The sequence below is a fragment of the Vicia villosa genome, linkage group LG4 (assembly GCF_029867415.1).
Source record: "Vicia villosa cultivar HV-30 ecotype Madison, WI linkage group LG4, Vvil1.0, whole genome shotgun sequence".
In the NCBI taxonomy this organism is placed as follows: Eukaryota; Viridiplantae; Streptophyta; class Magnoliopsida; order Fabales; family Fabaceae; genus Vicia; species Vicia villosa.
This window is the reverse complement of record NC_081183.1, coordinates 100044892-100065387: the sequence shown is the minus strand read 5'-3', so window position 1 is coordinate 100065387 and position 20496 is coordinate 100044892.

Below are 20496 nucleotides of genomic sequence, written 5' to 3'. Positions count from 1 at the left end.
ATGGTTCTTACCGCGATTGTTTGAAACGAAGTTGAGTAGAACATGTTATTGATGAGATGTTCGGCAATAAAAGTGGTTTGAGGGCCGATGGATTTTAGTGAGAAGTGAATTAGTAGTAAAGATGGGATAAACTTTAGAACCATTGGAATTGTATTTGTGATGGCAAAGTAACGATAAGTATAAAAGAAGAATCGTGGGGAATTTCTAACATTTGTTGACGTGAGGAAGACTTTGTTGGGATTCCGAGTGGGGTGATATTTGGACGTGAAGGATGTAATAGAATTTGGAGTATAACCGCAAGTTATGAATATTGTGCTATTGTGTTGCGTAGGGAGTCTTTAAATATGTCGGTGCTAATGATGAATGAGTTGGATTTAATTGGACAATTTTGAGACTTGAGTTGGTATGTGAAGGAACTCCTAATAGTGTTAGATTGGGTATGCTAGAAGACGACTAGTGGTATTCTTGATGAGATTAGAAAAGATCAGAAAGATGACGTTGAGTTGATCGATAGGTTGACTTTGAATTACCAAGGTAAAGGCGGTGAATTTAGAATCGACGAGAACGGTGTAATGAGGTTGAGTGATTGGATTTGTATAACTGATGTTTTGAGCATCGGAAGAATATTCTAGAAGAAGGACACCGTAGTGGATTATTGAACTATGACGATGATAATGAGTTGGGTACAAACTCGGAAATGGACACTATTATGTAGTAACGACGGTTTATGCTTAAATATGATTTTCAACTAATATTGACAAATTTAGGACTTGATCACCCTAAATCTCTTGTTGGTAGTAGAGGTAATCATATAGAAGCGATAAGCTTGTTTTGTTACCTTAATGGTTTAAGATGTGATGAATATTAAACCGTGAGAATAATCACTCACCATGCTGTGTGGACTTATGAAGAAGTGAATAGGAAAGAGTGCAACATATTGGACGATGACTTAAGACGGGTAATCAGAGTCGCGCAGCGAAAGTGTGATGTGGAGTAGGGTTATGAGTACTGCTCGCGGGAAATAAGGAATTAATATGTCGGAAGCTTACATAGAGAATATGTATTGATTTGTATATTGGATTTTGAATCCCGTGGATGTAAGGATGTTGTGTCGAAGAATTATAACTCTTTTGAATAATTGCCGAGATGATGAATATGTTATTACGATTGTACGTAGTTAATGAGTATGTATTCGGCGAAATTAAAACGAAGAGTTGATATTATATGATGTTGTAATAATTTTGTGCTGTTATTGAGGCGATATTGTAAATTATCATATATAATGAGGAATTACACTCTATGAAGGACGGAGTTGATTTCATTCTTAGTAGAGAGCGTGACTTAGTTGAGCTATTTTGTAAGCGATGGTATATTGAGGCTGATGAGTGTGCACTGGTTCAGATGGTTAGGATGTTTTAATAGAGGAAGTAAATCAGGAATTGGTTTTGTTGGATGCAAGTAAGGATTGCTAAATGGTAGATTAGTACCATGAATGATGAAGAATGATTCTTGAAACGAATGAGTAAAGAGAGTCGGAATCGGGTAAAACTCAGAAATCTATTTGGTATAGATGATTGTGATGAGTAGTCAGAGTAGTGCGGAAAAAGCAGAATGTAAAGTGTTGGATAATCGATGGCTTGACTTAAGACGAGTCAGATAATTGGAATTCAATGGTATAGGGATATGAGTATTGAGTTCTTGAAGGAAGCAGTTGGTGAAAAGTGTAAGTATTATTTTATCGCTCAGATGGAAGAGTATGTCTAAGGTTGGTATGTTTGGTAGATGGTATGCATTACTGCAGTGTTGATCAGTGTGATCTTACTATAGATTGTGTGATTGTATTACTCGGTTGTTGAGCGTATTGTATTGGTTGTACCTCAATGTTCTGTTGTTGTTAACCTTTTGGAGATATAACGAGTGGTATACTTTTGGATGGTCAAATGCGACGTAAGGACTGGGATTTGAATTTATGAAACATGTTTCTTGTTGGTTATGTCAGATGGATTTTTGGATTGAATGATGGTAATGTTAATTGGGAGCTGGAGAGTCAGGTGGAGGACTCTTATACGAGCTGGTTACTTGGGATATGTTTTCGAGGACGAAAACTCTTTTAGTGGGGGAGAGTTGTAACACCCCATATTTTCTAATTTTAATTTAATCGGAAATTAAATTATTATTTAGAATTATTTAGTATTTTGTTGAATTATTGGAGAATTATGGATTAAGGGCCATTGGGCCGGATGGTGAGATTAGTAGTATGGGGGTGCTAAGTGAGTAAGCCCATTACTAAATATTTTATGTTTTCATAAAATAAAGAAAATAAGGAAATAGAGTCAGAACGTGAAAAATGAGAAGTGGAAGAGAAGAGCTGAGGAACGTAAAGAGGAACCAAAGAGGAAGAAGACCAATCAAGAATCTTTGGTTAAGGTAAGGGGGGACTCTTCCAATTACCATCTCTTATTGTAATTATAGATGATAGTGCATGTTTGGTTGTGTTGTTGAGTCAATTTGATCATATGTCAGAGTTAGGTTTTGGAATAATTTTAATAGAAGTTGAATAATTGATGAATACCCCTGTGAATTCTATATAGAATTGTATGTTAATTGATGTTTGTGTTGTGGGTATTATATCAATTGTTGTGTTGTTGTGTTCTTCCATGAAACACTGAATCTGCGTTATGGGTTTCCAATAATTGGATAGAAAGTTAGGTTTTAATGTGTAAAACTGACATAGGATAATAGATTGATGAAATTGGATGAATACCATATGTTAATGTGTAAAAAGATGGTGTTTTAGACTTAAAATCGTAGCCTGTTATGAGTGAAAACGAGTGGAAAACGTACTGGTGCGAAATTGCATATTTTTGGAGAAAACTGGTGAAATGCGTATGAGATTTGGTGATACGCGTATGGGAGCGTATGGGATGAGGCCATACGCGTATGGGTGTGTTCATACTCGTATGGAAATTCTCAGTGTAAAATTAGTTCTGTTGATTCGCGTATGGGATGGCTGATACGCGTATGGGTTTGGGTCATACGCGTATGGGAGCGTATGGGAGGTGCCATACTCGTATGGGTTCTGTGTGTAAAAATTCTGTTTTTGTGATTTTCTTCGAAAGTTCAATGATGCGTAACTTTTGATCCGTAACTCCGTTTTTAGTGCCGTTTCGAGTATGATGAACCTTATGAGATAACCTATGAGTTTAAATGATAAAATGAGGTGTAGCTTTCAATTAATTTTGAATTATGAATTTATTGTTTGATGAATGATGTATTGTACATATATTTGATGAGATATGACAATACATGCTATGTTTTAAACATGATTCGTATGATGATCTTGTTTGATTTTGTAATGGAACTCATGAGATATTTCATGTGATAATATGAGTATGATTTGAATACTTTGTTCGTTTGATGGATGATATATTGTTGACATATGTGATGAGATGTGACAATATAAGACGTGTTTTGAAAACATGATTATGTGATGATTGTTGAGGATTGTACAATGATGATTGAATTGTTTTGGAAGATGTGAATACATGTATATTCTTACTTTTGATGATGATGATTAGTGTAATACATGTATGTTCTGTACTGATGGTGATGATGATTGATTGTATTGAATGATGTAATGTATATATGAACATGCTTAGTATTGATGATGATGATGATGATGAAATGAGTATAGATGATGCTACTCACAGAATGGTGATGATGAAAGTATGTTATATATATGTTGCATGCATTCATAAACATGGGCTGAATCCTATATGATGAGAGGATTCAGCGAGGGGCAGGATTCCCATTGTGTGGAATTTGTGCTGGCAGGGCCGTATCTGAATTGACGATAGATCGGTCGGTGGATGATTCCACTGGTGATGTTTGGTACCACATGCATAGTGTCAGTTGCATTCATATGCATGGATTTGATAACGTGGCTGAATGTATTTCATTGTTATGATTGGTATTGTGTGTTTTGTGTGATGATGGATTATCTGAATATAGATGGATTGGGTGAATAATATAACTATTGATGTGTTGTTACTTATAATGCAATAATATTTGTTAATTGCGAATGAGACTCACCCTTACACTATATTTTCAGATTGAGGATAGCGGCTCCGACTCGGTGAGGATTAGCTCATGAGTCAATATGTTGTTTAGCGTCGGGTCATGCTCTGATAGGTGTAACACTGGGGGAAACGTTGTTTTTGAGTTTATGATAATAACTCATTTTTGTTTAATTTATTTGAGGATTAATAAATCGATTATGTGATGTAACTTGATGATGTTATTCCGCTGTGTCAACATGATATATTATGAATTATGAGTTATAATGAAATGTCTCTTAGTGAATGCATGACATATGACCGATGTTGTTTATTTTATTTATTTAATTGTGACGCCCTTGTGCATGTTACTCTGATTTAATTATTAATTTCCGTGGGGGTTTAGAAGGGTGTTACAAATTTGGCCAGCCAGAAGAGCCTCAGAAAGTCTAATGCATTGATATCTGGACATATGGCTTTTTAGATCATTAGTTTATTTGCATTCACAATTCCTTTCCCGTTGGTTTAAACATTCATCTTATGTCAGACTCTATTTATTTTATAATAATCATTAATGCATTGCATTTTTTTGTCCTGACTTATTTCTTATTATTATTTAAAACTTTGTTTTACTGGGTTTTCTTTATGATATTCAACTCTTGCTAAAGTTGTGAGCCTTTTGAGGGAGGATGACGGAAATGATACCGCGACCGCAAATAGTATGCTTTTGAACATACTGTGCTGACGATGTACATGCATTGTTTCAATTCCTAAACATTGGAGATATAAGGATGTTCATCCCTAGTCAACCCCTTTGAGCCTAAGGCGTAAGAGTTTTCTTTCTTGTACAGTTTAAAACCCTTAATCATAACCTGGGGCAGGGTAGTTATTCAGTTGACTCAGTTATGCCTGTGTTTCTTTTACACAATTAAGTGACGAGTTCCTGTAATCATTAAGCCCATCAACACTTAGTTAAGCCCATAATAATATTGTCTTATAGCACTCCAATAAATTAATACTATATTATTTTCTACAACTTAATCAACCCATCAATTAAATAATATCTCATAGTCTTTTGCCAATAATTCCAACTTCAACATTTTTAACAATTAAATTATCGGGGCGTTACAACTCTCCCTCACTTAGAATATTTCCGTCCTCGAAAATCTATTCGATACTACCATCCTTAACGCGAACCTCGTATCCAACTCTCTGATCCTCAAACTTCTCGCTTACCAAAACTTCGACCACTGTTTTACTAACATAACAATAACGCAATAGTTAAATCTAATACACATGTTCTAATCTTTCAACACCTTTGTGATATAACATCATTACCTTTACACACCATTAGGATAGCAAGACAATTCTATATCATCCAACACAATCTCGTATACTATCAGATATAGAATAAGGGTAATCAGTTCCTCAATTTGTCAATAAATAGCCGACAACCATGATAAAGTATAAACCATCGTTACCAACTATAATAGCGTTCTTTTAGAACTTATACTCAAGTCACCTATAACATCATCATCCAATAATTTCACATCCTATTTAATGTTGACCATCTCCTTCATCAACCTATTCGCCAACAACATATTTTTATCTCCCCAAAGATTTAAACAAAACATCAATCCGACATTCGAAACACAAGATACAAATTTCCAACGTTATCCGAAAATGCAAACATCGATGTCATGCAGCGACACACTTTAAAATAACATTAAAGCTTCTAAAATGGTACATTTGATCTTAAAATTGCTTCTCAACAAACCTTTTAATTACTCCTTCAATCCACTCAACTCTGACGTTGATGTCCCGTGCGGCACCAACGAACAAGTCCAGTTCCAAGGACAAGCGTAACCCCAAATTCCACCTCTTTCCAACATCATCTGTAACAAATAAGTCTATTACATCTGTTGGAACCATTTTTAAAATAAAGTTCATCTCGTTAGCTTTCTAACGCTTCAAACGGGACTCGAATCGGATGTCTAGAACTCAAGTTATGAATTTTTGAAGTTTCACAAAAATTCAGCAATTTCCTGCGTTTTGCTTACGAAAATTCCACTCCAAAACTCATTTTTATTCAACTTAAACATATTCCAAACAACTCTTAACATATCTCCTCACTCCCAAACTTCTTATAACTCGAGAGACACATTTTTTCGCCAAAATTTAGTTTCTGAAACACCAAAACAACAATTCTCTTTGCAAACTTGCAACTGAAACATATCCGAGAAGCAAAGCTTCTCCCCCACTTATCTTCAATCAACTCCTGCAAACAAAGAAAATAGGTATCGATAATGTTTCATACACTTGTCACACACTAAGGGGTAAACAACATTGGACAACTTGGCCGGACGGATCGACCTGCTCTGATACCACTATTGTAACACCCCATTTTCTACCCCACGTTTATTATAAAAATTAGAGTTATAAAATTTCATCACATAAACAGGATGCTACATTTTCAACGGAAAAACAACAACTTTTTATTAATAACGCAGCGGAATTACAATTATTCAACTTCAAATCATTTAGCATATTTATTCAAATAAACAACTTCAATACAACAAGTATTTAACGACATCAACTTATGGTTCGGCAACATAAAACAAGTCAACAATAAACAACAATCGTTCATTCCTCGAGTGCCGCGTATCAAAGCGACCAACTGACTTTGAACTAACGAAGGTAGACAGCTTTCACATCTTGAATATCTGCACGTTACTCACGTAGAGGCAACATCACAACATAAGTGGTGAGATTCTCAAACCATATAAACGAGTTTATGATAAATAATATATTAGACTCAGATTATATAAAATTATTACTTCACAACCATTCATGCAACATTTACATCAATTATGTCATCAACATATTATAACAACTTTTTCATTAACATGCAATAACAACTTTATATAAAAACTTAAAATAATGGAAATCAGGATAAACAATATATATTAGAACCACTTCATATGAAAATCACGCCTCACAACATTTCAGAGCAATATTATTCACCACATAATCATCAACATAATATAACAACAACTCATTAACACATCAACTCAAATACACATCAAATCAAATACACATCAGTTCAAATACACAACAATGAATGCGACTCAACAAATGCACATGCATGTGGTACCATTGGAGCATAACTCTCTACTTAGAAACGGAGCAGAACTCCCAATTTAATAATTGCCAATATCCAAGGCGTTAACAAGGCATAAGCCTTCAACTTCAACGTGGTGCCAATCCAGGCCAACTTGTAGAGCATAAGCCCCATAAATGATATGCCATGTATGCAAACAACTTATTATACACACCAAAGCAACGGTACAACATTAACAACACAACCACAACGTCATAACATCAATAATAACGACAACAACAACTTAATAGCAACTCAACAACTTTGTCAACATTGTACCAATAAATAGAGGCACTCATCACATTTCAACTTTGGTCATAGGCCAACAACTTTATATTAACATGTCAACAATAATAATAATAATAATAATAATAAGTATCAACAAAATATATAACAATCAAAACCACCCAACATAACCTACAAACATATAATAATCATTCGGACAAACTCATCTAAATTCGGCTAATTAAAGTCTTGAGTTAAACTAGGAGTATTCATCAACTTAATTAAAGCCATTTTTCCATAGACTATATTACTTACCTAATCCACAATTATACTACTATAATTAATCCTGTCATATATTCCTAAAAATATTATTCAATTATGCTACCAAATTAGTGCCAATGAAATACTATGCCAAGTATACCACTACTTAAGATATTTCTGCTACTTGAATTAATTCTCTTCTACTGTTAAACATATTGATCACTGCTATTTTATTATTCCTATTAAATATATTAATTCCTATTACTGCTACTGTTACTGATACCTAATTATTTTCCTTCGCTAATATTATTCATGCCTCCTGGAACTAAGCAATATATATAAAAACTAGAAACACAAAAGACAAAACAAACAAACAGATAAAAAAGAAACAGAGGGGGGAAGTGTGGCCCTCGGCACCTTCCATGCATGCCGCTCGGCATGCTTCATCTTTCCTTGTGTCGTTCGACAATTCTCCTAAACCATCCCTTTTCGTTCGTCTCGTACACCATGCTGGTCGGCATGGCTCCTTCACTCTGTGTATTCTTCTCCTTTTCTTTTTCTTATTTTCTTCTCCTATAATCTCCGTTCTCCCGATTCAAACTTTTCCAGCAACTTTTATTGATCAACAAAATTCCAGAAATATCTCATACTTAATTATTTTACAATTCCAATTGATTCGCCAAATATAATAATTGTTCTGGAACAGCAATAACAACACCATATCATATGAACAACAACAACAATTCAACACACACAGACAACAACAATTTTAACAATCCAAATCCCACATATTATCCATCATATACCCGGTTATAAAGCAAGAACCCCACCCTTACCTTGAATTTGGAGGCCGCTCTATTCCTTTCCGGTTGAATCCACGTTCTTCCTCTTTTCCACTTTTCCTCTTCTGCACTTTTTCACGATCAATCATCTTCTCCAAAACCCTTATTCTTCTTCTCTTTTTACTTATAGAATAAAACATAATATTTTCCTTTTTAAGCAAATAGTAATAATATTCTCATTGGGCCTAACGACACACCTCCCACTCCTACTACCATCAACACTAAATTAAGCCCATAATAATATTGTCTTATAATACTCCAATAAATTAATACTATATTATTTTCTACAACTTAATTAACCCATCAATTAAATAATATCTCATAGTATTTTTCTAATAATTCCAACTTCAATATTTTTAATAATTAAATTCCATAATAATTTAATTAAATAATTAATTAAATTATCAGGGCGTTACAATAACTAGTGTCGGTAGAGCTTTGAAGTCGCGAAAGCTTACACTGCATTTTATTGGTCCGTATCAGATTTCAAAGATGGTTGGTGAGGTGGCGTATCAGATTACTTTACCACCGTCACTTGCGAATCTTCATGACGTGTTTCATGTGTCTCAGTTGAGGAGATACATTTAGGATCCTTCGCATGTGATTCAAATGGATGATTTACAGGTGAGAGATAACTTAACTGTTGAAGCACTACCCATGCGGATAGAAGGTTGGGAAATAAAACAATTGTGAGGTAAAGAGATTGCCTTAGTGAAGGTATTATGGGGTGGACCAGCTGGTGGAGGTTTAACTTGGGAACGTGAGGATTAGATGAGGGAGTCTTATCCATTCTTGTTTCATAGGTAATTTTTTAGGGCGAAAATTATTTCAAGTGGGGGAGAGTTGTAACACCCCGAAAATCTAGATTAATTATTTAATTAGTTATTTAATTAATTTAGCATGAATATTTGAGTCCTTATGAAGCTTTTGACGTTTGAATGATGATATGTGATGTTTTGGTGATTTATGTTATATTTATGTGTATTATGAGGATTATTGAGAATTAAGAATATTTTAGAATAGTTAGAATAGTTAGTTGGGATTAATTTAATTAGTAAAATAGAATAATATTGGTGTCAGAGATGATAAGGGCAAAATGATCAATTCAAGGGGCTAAGTGAGGGCAAAAAGAGGAAAGCCATTTTAGGGGTCCAAAAGTTAAACAAGGAAGAGTATGTGTTAGAGTTCATTCTGTGCATTCGTGAGATTTTTCGAAGAATGTTGTGAAGAGAAGCTAGGGCACAAAGAAGAACTCATAGAGGAAATTGTAGAACGCAAAGAGGAATTAGAATCAAGCTCCAAATCTAAGGTAAGGGGAGTTTATCTTGATTATTATAATTGGCTTAAGTGTTAGATAATTGTAGTATTGTTTTTGGGGTTTTTGATTATGATGAATAGATGATGATGTGAGGAATTGATGAGAATAAATGATGTTTTATGTCAATGGGTTGTAAGTAATTGTACCTATAATGAGGAATGTATTGGGTTAGTGATATAAGATGAAACATGATAATTAGATGATGTTTTAGAACCAATAACATGAAGAAATCGTAGCTTTTGGGATTTATTTTATGCAGGAAATCGCAACAGAAAAACCCTATTCGCACAAATTCGTCAGGCAAATGAGAGGGCTCGTCAGGAGAAAGAAGAGGCGAGTGGAGGAAGAGGCTATTGGTTTCAGTCGTCGGGCGAATGAGAGGGCTCGCCGAGCAAATGTTGCCTGAACTAGAAAAATTTATAAAATTCATAATTTGAGTTTTAGGACTCCGATTGACGTGTCGTTTGAAGAGTTGAGAAGCTAAAGTAATAATCTACAACTTGATAAAATAAAATGAATCATAGGCTTAGATTTCTAGAAGTTTTGTTATGATGAGATGATGATACTTAGTGATTATATACTAAAAAACGTGGTTTCTATCGTGAATTAAGTTAACTATTCCTTGTTGTGAATTGATGTATGTTTTATGATGATCATGGTGTTATGATGTGCGTATTATGAAGCTTGTGATGAGGTAAGATGAACATTGTAACATCCTTCTAACCCACAAACAATATTCGTAACATTATACGAATTAACATCAAGTAGAATCACCAACAAGGGTGTCACGTCGTTATAAAATCATCACAATAAACAATACATCGAATGACAACTCAACATATTTATTCAAATACTTCGCAGCAGAATTCATAATCTAAAACATCATCAGAATAAACTTCATAAACATCAACTGAACATCATGGTTCATGAGTTGCAACTCAAATCACCAACATCAAAATTTAAATCAACTCAAATACTCAAAGAGAACATAATAGTTCAAAACATAACAACCCCATCCCCGATGTTACATATCAGAGCAAGACTCCCTTCAATCTAACCAACGGTAAAAGGGATTCCATGAAGCTATCCTCAACTTCAACGGGCTACTCCTGATTACCTGCGCATTACCCACGTGGAGGAAACATTCAAACATAAAGGGTGAGTATTTCATAATCATTATGTAAGAATTAAGGAATTGTTAATAGTATTTGTATACAAATAATCAACCACACATATACCGATACAATGTATCTATCATATACGCATACTTACCCACACCTGCACATCATCACCTATTCATAACATCACCTTATGATTCAATCACAATTATCAATTCGATACACCACATCACAAATAATCAATATCATCAAATCATACATCATCACAACAAGGCAATGCAACAACAATGGACCCATGCATGGGGTACCAAATCATCACTGATGACTCCTTCACCGTTCTCCAAAGATCCCCACCATAGGATCGATTCCTGCTTGGAACCAGATCTCATCAACAAGTTGCACTCAATCCGCACAATGGATTTAAGGGCCATCACTGGATCGAGGTCCTACAACATCATTGGACTTTCTTCCTACAATTATGCTATGAATGCATGATGCTCAACGTCACAAAATCAACGACCACGACTAGTCAACATGGCATCGTCATTCATGTATTCAACAAAGTCATGTCATTATTCAAACACACAACACCACCGCATCTTAGCCAACTCAACACGTAATCATCAATACATCACGTCACCAATCATCACAACAAAATTCACGAAATTCAAGTATAGAAACACAACAATTCACAAAGCCAACTTGCATACAAAATGTCCCATAAACCTACCCAAACTTGCACAATAAATTCCAAAAAATTCCCAAAAATTCTAATAAAATATAAGTTATCATATTCTGAAATCAATTCTCAAAAATAATAATTTTCATTTTTCAGGGACCACGCTTAGCACGACCATGCCGCGCTAAGCGTGCTCCTCTCTTTAAATAGACCCTTTTTATTTCATAGAGTGTGCTAAGCAAGCTCCGCCATGCTAAGCGAGCTTTGCGATACTGCAGAAAATTCCTGTGCGACCTGCATCAAATTAGACCCAATCTTTTGCCCAAAAATTGATTTTAATCGATAATTTTCTGCGATTTAAGGCCTAATAACCTAGTTCTAACATGGTTTGATTATTTAAAACACCAAATTACACATACTCATTATACCCCCAATCATCTTCATCATCCCTAAACCTTCTAAATCGTGTTAATAGAGGATTTAACTCTATCTCATGGGATCAATCACCAATACAACAATCATCATCGTCATACAACATATTATTCATACAATCAAACAAACAATCAACATGGATTCGTCAATTTCATCAAGAACAAATCAAAACTCCCAACATAAAATTATCAAGCCCTTAAATCAAACATAATAATCAGGATAACCTCCTTACCTTAGATTATTAGCCAAACAGATTCTCTTTTCGAATTCCTACGGTTGATCTTCTCCTTATCCTCTTCTTGCCCTAACTCTCTCCTCTTTCACGTTTTCTCCAAATTCTACGTCGAATGAATAATTCTCCCTTTTCCCTCTCTTTACCTAGTTAGCCTTAGGACCCTTATTATGAACTTCCTCTTTTGTCCTTACTAACTTACTTCACAATATATCATATTTTATTTAATTAAATAATAATAATTCTAATTAGACTATATTATTATTATTCTAATTAACACCTCAATTCTACTATCCCTCACATATCAACATCAACATAAACGTCACATGATATCATCTATAAATCACCGTAATTCATGTAATCACATCAAAGCATCAAATAATCAAATAATCAATTAAATAATTATATCTAATTATCGGGGTGTTACAAACATGATGAATGGTGATGCATTTTGACAAGTCGTGGTCGTATCTTTATGTGTTGTTGCGCATCATGCATTCATAGCATTTTGTAGGACGATAGTCCAATGATGTTTTGCAGGATGAGGAATCCATGGAAGTTTTGTAGGTCGATTTGGTCCAATTATGGCCTTAATCCCACGGTGTGGATTAAGTGCAAAAATTGTGATGTGCTCCGGTTCCAAGCGAGAATCGATCCTATTGGTGGGGATCTTTGGAGATGACGATGACTAAGTGATCAATGATTTTTCGGTACCACATGCATGAGTCTTAATAAGTTGCATTTCATTATTTGTGGTATTGCATAATATTTGAATTAAATGATATGTTTGATGAATTCTTGAATTGTGGTGCTTTGATGTGAGGGATTAGTGATTGTCGTTATGCTATAGATGTAGTAAATGATGCCATGATGTTGTTGTTATTCATATGCCATGACTACTATATTGATTACTCATGCTTTTATAATTATTGCGATTTACTCACCCTTTCTGCTTGAAAATGTTACCTCAAAACGTGGGTAACTTACAGGTGATCAAGATTAGTTCAGGAAGCTTAGGAGGTAGCTTTAGAATGCGCTCGTTTAGTTTTTGTTGAGTCCAGTGGATCTTGCTCTAATATGTAACATCGGGGTTGAGAATGTTTGTTTTGGAACTATTATGTTCTTTGTTTTATTCAACAACCTTTGAATTACCGTTTGTGGTACTTAGACTATTTTTTTGAAGTATGATTTCGTGGATGATAAAGTGTGATGAAGTCTTATGAAGTATTTATTTTAATAAAGGTATTTTGAACTATGAATTTCAACACGAAATGTGAAGCACTATATGTTGATGGAAAAAACTATCAGATTTATTTGTTTTTACAACCCATGTTACGGAGCGTGATTGTTTATTATAAGATGTTATATGAAGATGTGACACCCTTGTGGGTTTAATTGAATTTTTATTTTCATAAAATACATGAGAAATATGTTTGGGTTAGAAGGGTGTTACAACGAGTGCATGCAAACATCTCATGGTGAACCATCGCTACTCTTATACATCAACTTAATGTTAATATGATATGTAAGTCTAGAGGGATCATGAAGGTAGAGAAAAACACAGGAAAAGGGGGTTTGAATTGAGTTTTCTAAAATATTTTTTTTTCTAGAAAGACTATTCACCACAATCAATGAAATAGATAAGAAGGAGAAGAATAAGAACACATTCGGTTATACAAGTTCACCTTAGAAAAGGTTAATCTTGTCCACCTGTCAAGGTGATTTTTCCTTAGAAAAGGAATTAATCCACTAATCTTGAAAGATTACAAACAACATCTAAGAGTATAGAAAGAAACCTTATCCCTCTCAAGCATTAGGACTAACAACCTAGTAAATTGAGGAATACAAATCTCAACAGATTTACAAATGATTTTGTTTACAAGATAGTGCTTCTAAATAAGCAGATTGAAGTAAAAACTTTAAGAACAAATGATAACACAATCTAATGAGAAACAACTCTTGTGTTCTAGAGATTCTTAGAAAATAGATTTCTCACAAAGGAGTGTTTAAAATAATTTCTCTAATAATCTTTCTTTCTCTTTTTCTCTTTGAAGTTGTATGTTGAGTTTGAAAATATAGCTAGAATAGCGTGTGAATTAGAAACATTTTCAAATGGAGAGTGTCTCATATATATATATAGTCCCATGGAGAAGACCGTTTGAGAAGGAAAAGACGTTGCTTTCTTTGTAGCTGATGTAATGACTCCAAAAAGATCATAGGGGACAAATAGCACACCACAACCGGGTTCGTACAATACGTCCCTGCAGTAGTAGAAAAGGTAATGTACTATTGTACCATATTGCTTCTAGCGCAAGTTTTTGATCATTCTTCTTTCAGACGTACTTCTGATATGAAGTAGATAGAGCATGGAAGAGATCAAGTAACATAAACGTCCCAAGAGAATTGATTCTTTAGAGTCAAAATGAAGTCTTCAGAGTTTGAGAGCAACAACTTATCTGAACGATGCATCTTAATTTTTGAGATGGAAGCAAAACCTTATCTGAGCTTGAAATCTTGACTTTTGATCTAGAAGAGTAGCTTATCTTTAGAAACACTTGAAAATCCTTTATCAAATGAGTCATTCAACATTCTTCAGAATTGCTGATGTCACTTCAAAAATGGATAAATAGTTCTTCTGATGTGTGTTAATGGTGATTCTGATGATTTATTGGACAAAAATCTTTAACCAATCAAAATAGTGAATCTAGACACTTAAGAAACTATTAGAGTACAAAATTGTTACATAAAAATATATGTGTTGTTATCATCAAAACTAAAAATTGAATGTAAAATCAAATCTTATTATAACAGATCACATGTACTACATTGTCATTTCCATATCGATGCTACACCTCAGCTAAGAAAAGTTTTATATTGAAAGTTTTTCAATTTTCACACTTTAATGCATTTAAATCTATTACCTATTAAAGTAGACAAGGGCCTGAAGGGCATATGTAACTATATGAGTCTAAGCATCTAGATCCAAAATACACTATGGATCATCCACCAAGAAATTCTACAACTCAAAGTACATAACATGTATAATAATGAGGTCCAGAGCCATAATGTCCGAGGTGCTCACCTCTACAAACATGTTGACATGACACATTAGTTCACCCCGAGGTTATCCATTCTAACTAACACATTTTGTTAACCAGGTATTTTGAAAAAGTAATGTGATGACACAATCATGAACTATTTAATTAGTATTCAAACTAGATAGGTTTCACCACCTATCTCAGAATCGGTAATGACAATAAGTTAATATTTTTCAAGATGGTCAAAACAATGGTATGAGCAGTGTTTTAAAAACCGGACCGAACTGGCCGATTGGACCGGTCGAACCGGGAACCGGCCAGGTAACCGGTCTGGTTCAATAGCTGGATCGGGAATGTCATTAAACCGGTGTGAACCGGTCAAAACCGGTGTAAACCGCTAAAATTGGGAAAACCGGCGGTTTTTGTGAACCGGTGGTTTAAATGCATTTTTTAATTTTTTAAATTTTAAAAAATTTAAAAAATGTCATTTTGACTATTTTAATTAAAAATAATTATAAAAAAATTAAAAATAAAATAAAAAATAAATAAAAAAATAATAAAAAATAAAAAAAATAATTGTAGATGCGGTTGATTTTGTTACAGATGATTTTGATATTGAAGAACGAGATCCCAACATTGAAACAATTTTTCTTTTATTGAAATTAAATTTAGTAGACAATGGAATTATTTTGTTATAAATTATTCAATAAAATTATGTTGCGATTAAACTTCTGTTTATATTTTATAATTATGTACTATTTGATTGTGTGTGATACTTATGTATAAAATTTGAATTTAAATTATGAACATGTGAATTTTTTTATAATATGATATTTTCAAAAAATATAAGTACTAGTTATATTTTGTAGGGACTGAATCATCCGGTTCGACAAATTTTATACCTATATAATTTTGTTATAACGACCGGTCTATTCAACCGAGTTATCCGGTTTAACCCGGTTTAGTCATGCGGTTCGACCAGTGACCCAGTGGTTCGACCAATAAACCAGTGACCCAGTACCCTCACCGGTTTGATGTCCGGTCCGGTTTTTAAAACACTGGGTATGAGTATTAATCGATAGTTGTCAGGTTGATAATCGAAAGTGATTGGAGTGGTGATAGACCATAGTTAAATTGATATAGTTAGAGTGGTGGTTATAGTTAAAGTCAACTAGTAAGAAACTCGTGCTATCGCACGGGTCCCGTCTGGATTCACATCATATGTCTATCAAACCATCATTTGTAAAGTTTTAATTTCTTTTTTAATTGATTAACATTGACATTGTTACAAATATATGCTAATAATATGCACCAACTTTTAAGCATTGACAACAAGAGAAATATTTAAAAGATGGACATTAAATATTTAATATATAATAAATTAAATTAAATAAAAAGAATGACAAATTTGTGTTTTTCATTAGAAAGTTGCGTTTTTTTCTTCATATATCTTAATTGTCTCATATTTTTTATTAAAGTAAATATTTACAGCAATTTTTAGTATAAACATTATTATTTTATCATTAAAAAATTATAATTTACATAGGTAAATAATTGTGTCTAATTTCAACGTACATATTCCTTATACTAAATTAAAATATATCATAAATATTAAGTTGTATTTTAGTCATAAATATCACAAGATTGAGTGATGTATAAAACAAAATTAATGTAAATTTTTTAATATGAGATATTTTACAATTATTCATAAAATATAAATTTTTAGAAATACTATCTTAAGACTTTTTTTTAAATTGAGGTATAATTTTTTTCTATTAATATTAGGATTTAAGTTTGTATATATTACTTGAAATTATAATGATGTTTTAAATTTAAAAAATACGACAAAATTTTTAAAAAATATGACAAATTAGTGTGTTTCAATAAGAAATTTATATATTCACACATCATAATTATCTCATGTTTTCTTAGTAAGACAATATTATAACAATTTATAATTAAAAAAAAACAATTATATATATATATATATATATATATATATATATATATATATATATATATAATTTAAATTTACATATTTTTAATATTAATTAAAAAACATCATAAATATTAATTTGTCTTTTATTATACACTAAATCACGTTAAAAACTAAAACTCGTTTTAATTAACTCGTTGCAAGTAGTATTATGATTTTTAAATAATGTATAATTATTTTTAATAATTCTAAAGTCAATAATAATGATTCTTTATAATTTCTAAAAATATAATATTAAATATAGATACATTTATATACATAACAAAAATAATAGTGATTCATATTTTGTATTTATAGTAACATTTATCATAATTGTATAATATTTTTTGCTAAAACAAATATATCTCAATCATTTTAATAATTAATTGTATAATATTTTTTATTAAAACAAATATATCTCAATCATTTTAATAATTAATATAATTTGATGTAAATATTAAAGAAATATTTTTTGTTATTTATTAAATTTGAAATAAAAATGTATTATATTAAATATTTTTCTATTTCATTCCATTATTACCTTCCAATATTTTAATTAATTAGTAATATTGGTTGTATGACCTACACAGATACACATACTGCTACCATAGAGTTTGATGTTAAGAATACATTGTATATTATTAAGAATCCAGTGACATAACAAATACAATCCCTTTCAGCTGCAAGTTCGGACTTGAACTTCGAAATCAAAAAGATTGGAACAATCCCTTTAATCATATCAATACAAAGCTGCAAAAATGAAATACGACAAAATCAATAATATTATAAAAATGTTGAAACAATCCCTTGAAGCTGCAAAAAAAAGAAATACAACAAAATCATCCATTATAAAAACAAAACTTTGAATCAAACAAAATCATCCATTATAAAAAAAATCATCCATTGATTATCAAAAATAGAACAGAAGTAAAAAATCAAAATCAGGCATTTGAATCAAACAAAATTATCCATTGATTATTTGTTTGAAGTAGTTGTCACAAACCAAATACAAATCCTTTGACTCGTTGATGTCCTTCACATATTCAATTGGGCTCGTTGATGTCCTTCACAGATTCAATTGGGCGACAAATAAATTTTAGATAAAAATGACAAATACAAAACTTAGACGGATATTGGAATGGAAGAAGAGAAGTTGTGGTACACTCTTTTGGCACCCTTGAATTTATAGGTAGACAGAAAAATGAAAAGGCAGTAGTGAAATATCAATTCAACGAAACTTGAGAAGGATGGGTGGAGTGGAATATCGTGAATCTTGAAAGGGTTCTCGTGAATCTTGGAAAGGGTGGGTGGAGTGAAATATCATTTGACTAAAAAAACGGATGGCTTTTTATTTCCCAATTGCAAATATGTGTATTATATTAAAAAGCAACAATAATCCTGGTTATGCCACATCAGTCTTATTAAATACTAAGTCAATATAAATCAAGTAACTTTCAAATAATCAATTTTATCCTTATAACTAGTGTCTTACCCGTGCGTTCGCACGAGTACGCGTCGTTTTCGCGCATTGCGATTGAGAAAAATAAAAGATATTAGTAAAAGATTAAGTTTTGGGTAAAATTGAAAAAGTTATAAAAATAGTAATATTTTATTTGACAAATTATAATTTAGAAAAAATTTTAAAATCGCAAATTCACAAATTATAATGAAGAAATATTCAGTCAAATTATATAATTCAAATAGTGATATCAATTTAAAATAATTGATTAAACTACAAACTATTAGCTCAGTTTCAAACTACCAGCTAAGGAGAATCGATTATTTTTTGCTAGCTAAGGAGAAAATTAATTATTTTGGCTCAATTATAACTACAAACTATCAGCTCAATCTCAAACTATCAGCTCTCTCTTGTAGGCCAATGAGAAACCACTACAAACTCCATTTATAATAATGATTCATTCTAAATACATAATTAATAGAAAAATACTTTGACCAGTTACTTCATGTTCCCGTTAATATTCATTATTTTGATAAGTAACTTCGTATTCCCGTTAATATTTCAAATTTCTTCCCGTTAATTTTCAATATTTTGATCAGTAACTTCATGTTCTTGTTAATATTCATTATTTTGATCAGTAACTCCTTGTTCCTGTTAATATTCATTATTTTGATCAATAAGTTTGTGTTCCCGTTAATATTCCAAATTCGTTTCCGTTAATATTCAAAAAATTTATCAGTAACTTAATGTTTCTGTTAATATTAAAAAATTTATCAATAACTTCGTGTTTTGTTAATATTCAATATTTTGTCAATAACTCCGTGTTCCCGTCAACATTTATTATTTTGATTAGTAACTTCGTGTTCCCGTTAATATTCAAAATTTGTTCCTGTTAATTTTTAAAATTTGGATCAGTAACTTAATGTTTTCGATAATATTCAAAATTTTGATCATTAACTTTGTGCTCCCGTTAATATTTAATATTTTAATCAATAACTCCGTGCTCCCGTTAATATTCAATATTTTGATCAGTAACTCCGGGTTTCAAGTAATATTCAATATTTTGATCAATAAACTTCATTTCCCGTTAATATTCAATATTTTGACCAGTAACTTCATGTTCCCTTTAATATTTAATATTTTGATCAGTAACTCTGTGTTCTCGTTGATATTCAATATTTTGTTTAGTAACTTCATGTTCCCGTTAAAATTCAATATTTTGATCAATAACTTCATGTTCCCGTTAATATTCATTATTTTGATCACTAACTTCGTGTTTATGTTAATATTCCAAATTTGTTCCTGTTAATATTCAATAGTTTGATTAATAACACCATGTTTCCGTTATTATTCAATATTCTTAGCAGTAACTTCATGTTCCCGTTAATATTATATATTTTGCTCTGTTTCCATTATTATTCAATATTCTTAGCAGTAACTCCATGTTCCCGTTAATATTATATACTTTGCTCTGTAATTTAATACCTACGTTAATATTCAATATTTTGATTACTAACTTCATGTTCTCGTTAATATTCAATATTTTGATTAATAACTTCATGTTCCCGCTAATATTCAATATAGTTTGATCAATAACTTTGTTTTCCCGTTAATATTCAATAGTTAGATCAATAACTTCGTGTTCTCGTTAATATTCAATATTTTGATCCGTAACTTTATGCTCTCATTAACATGTCATTTT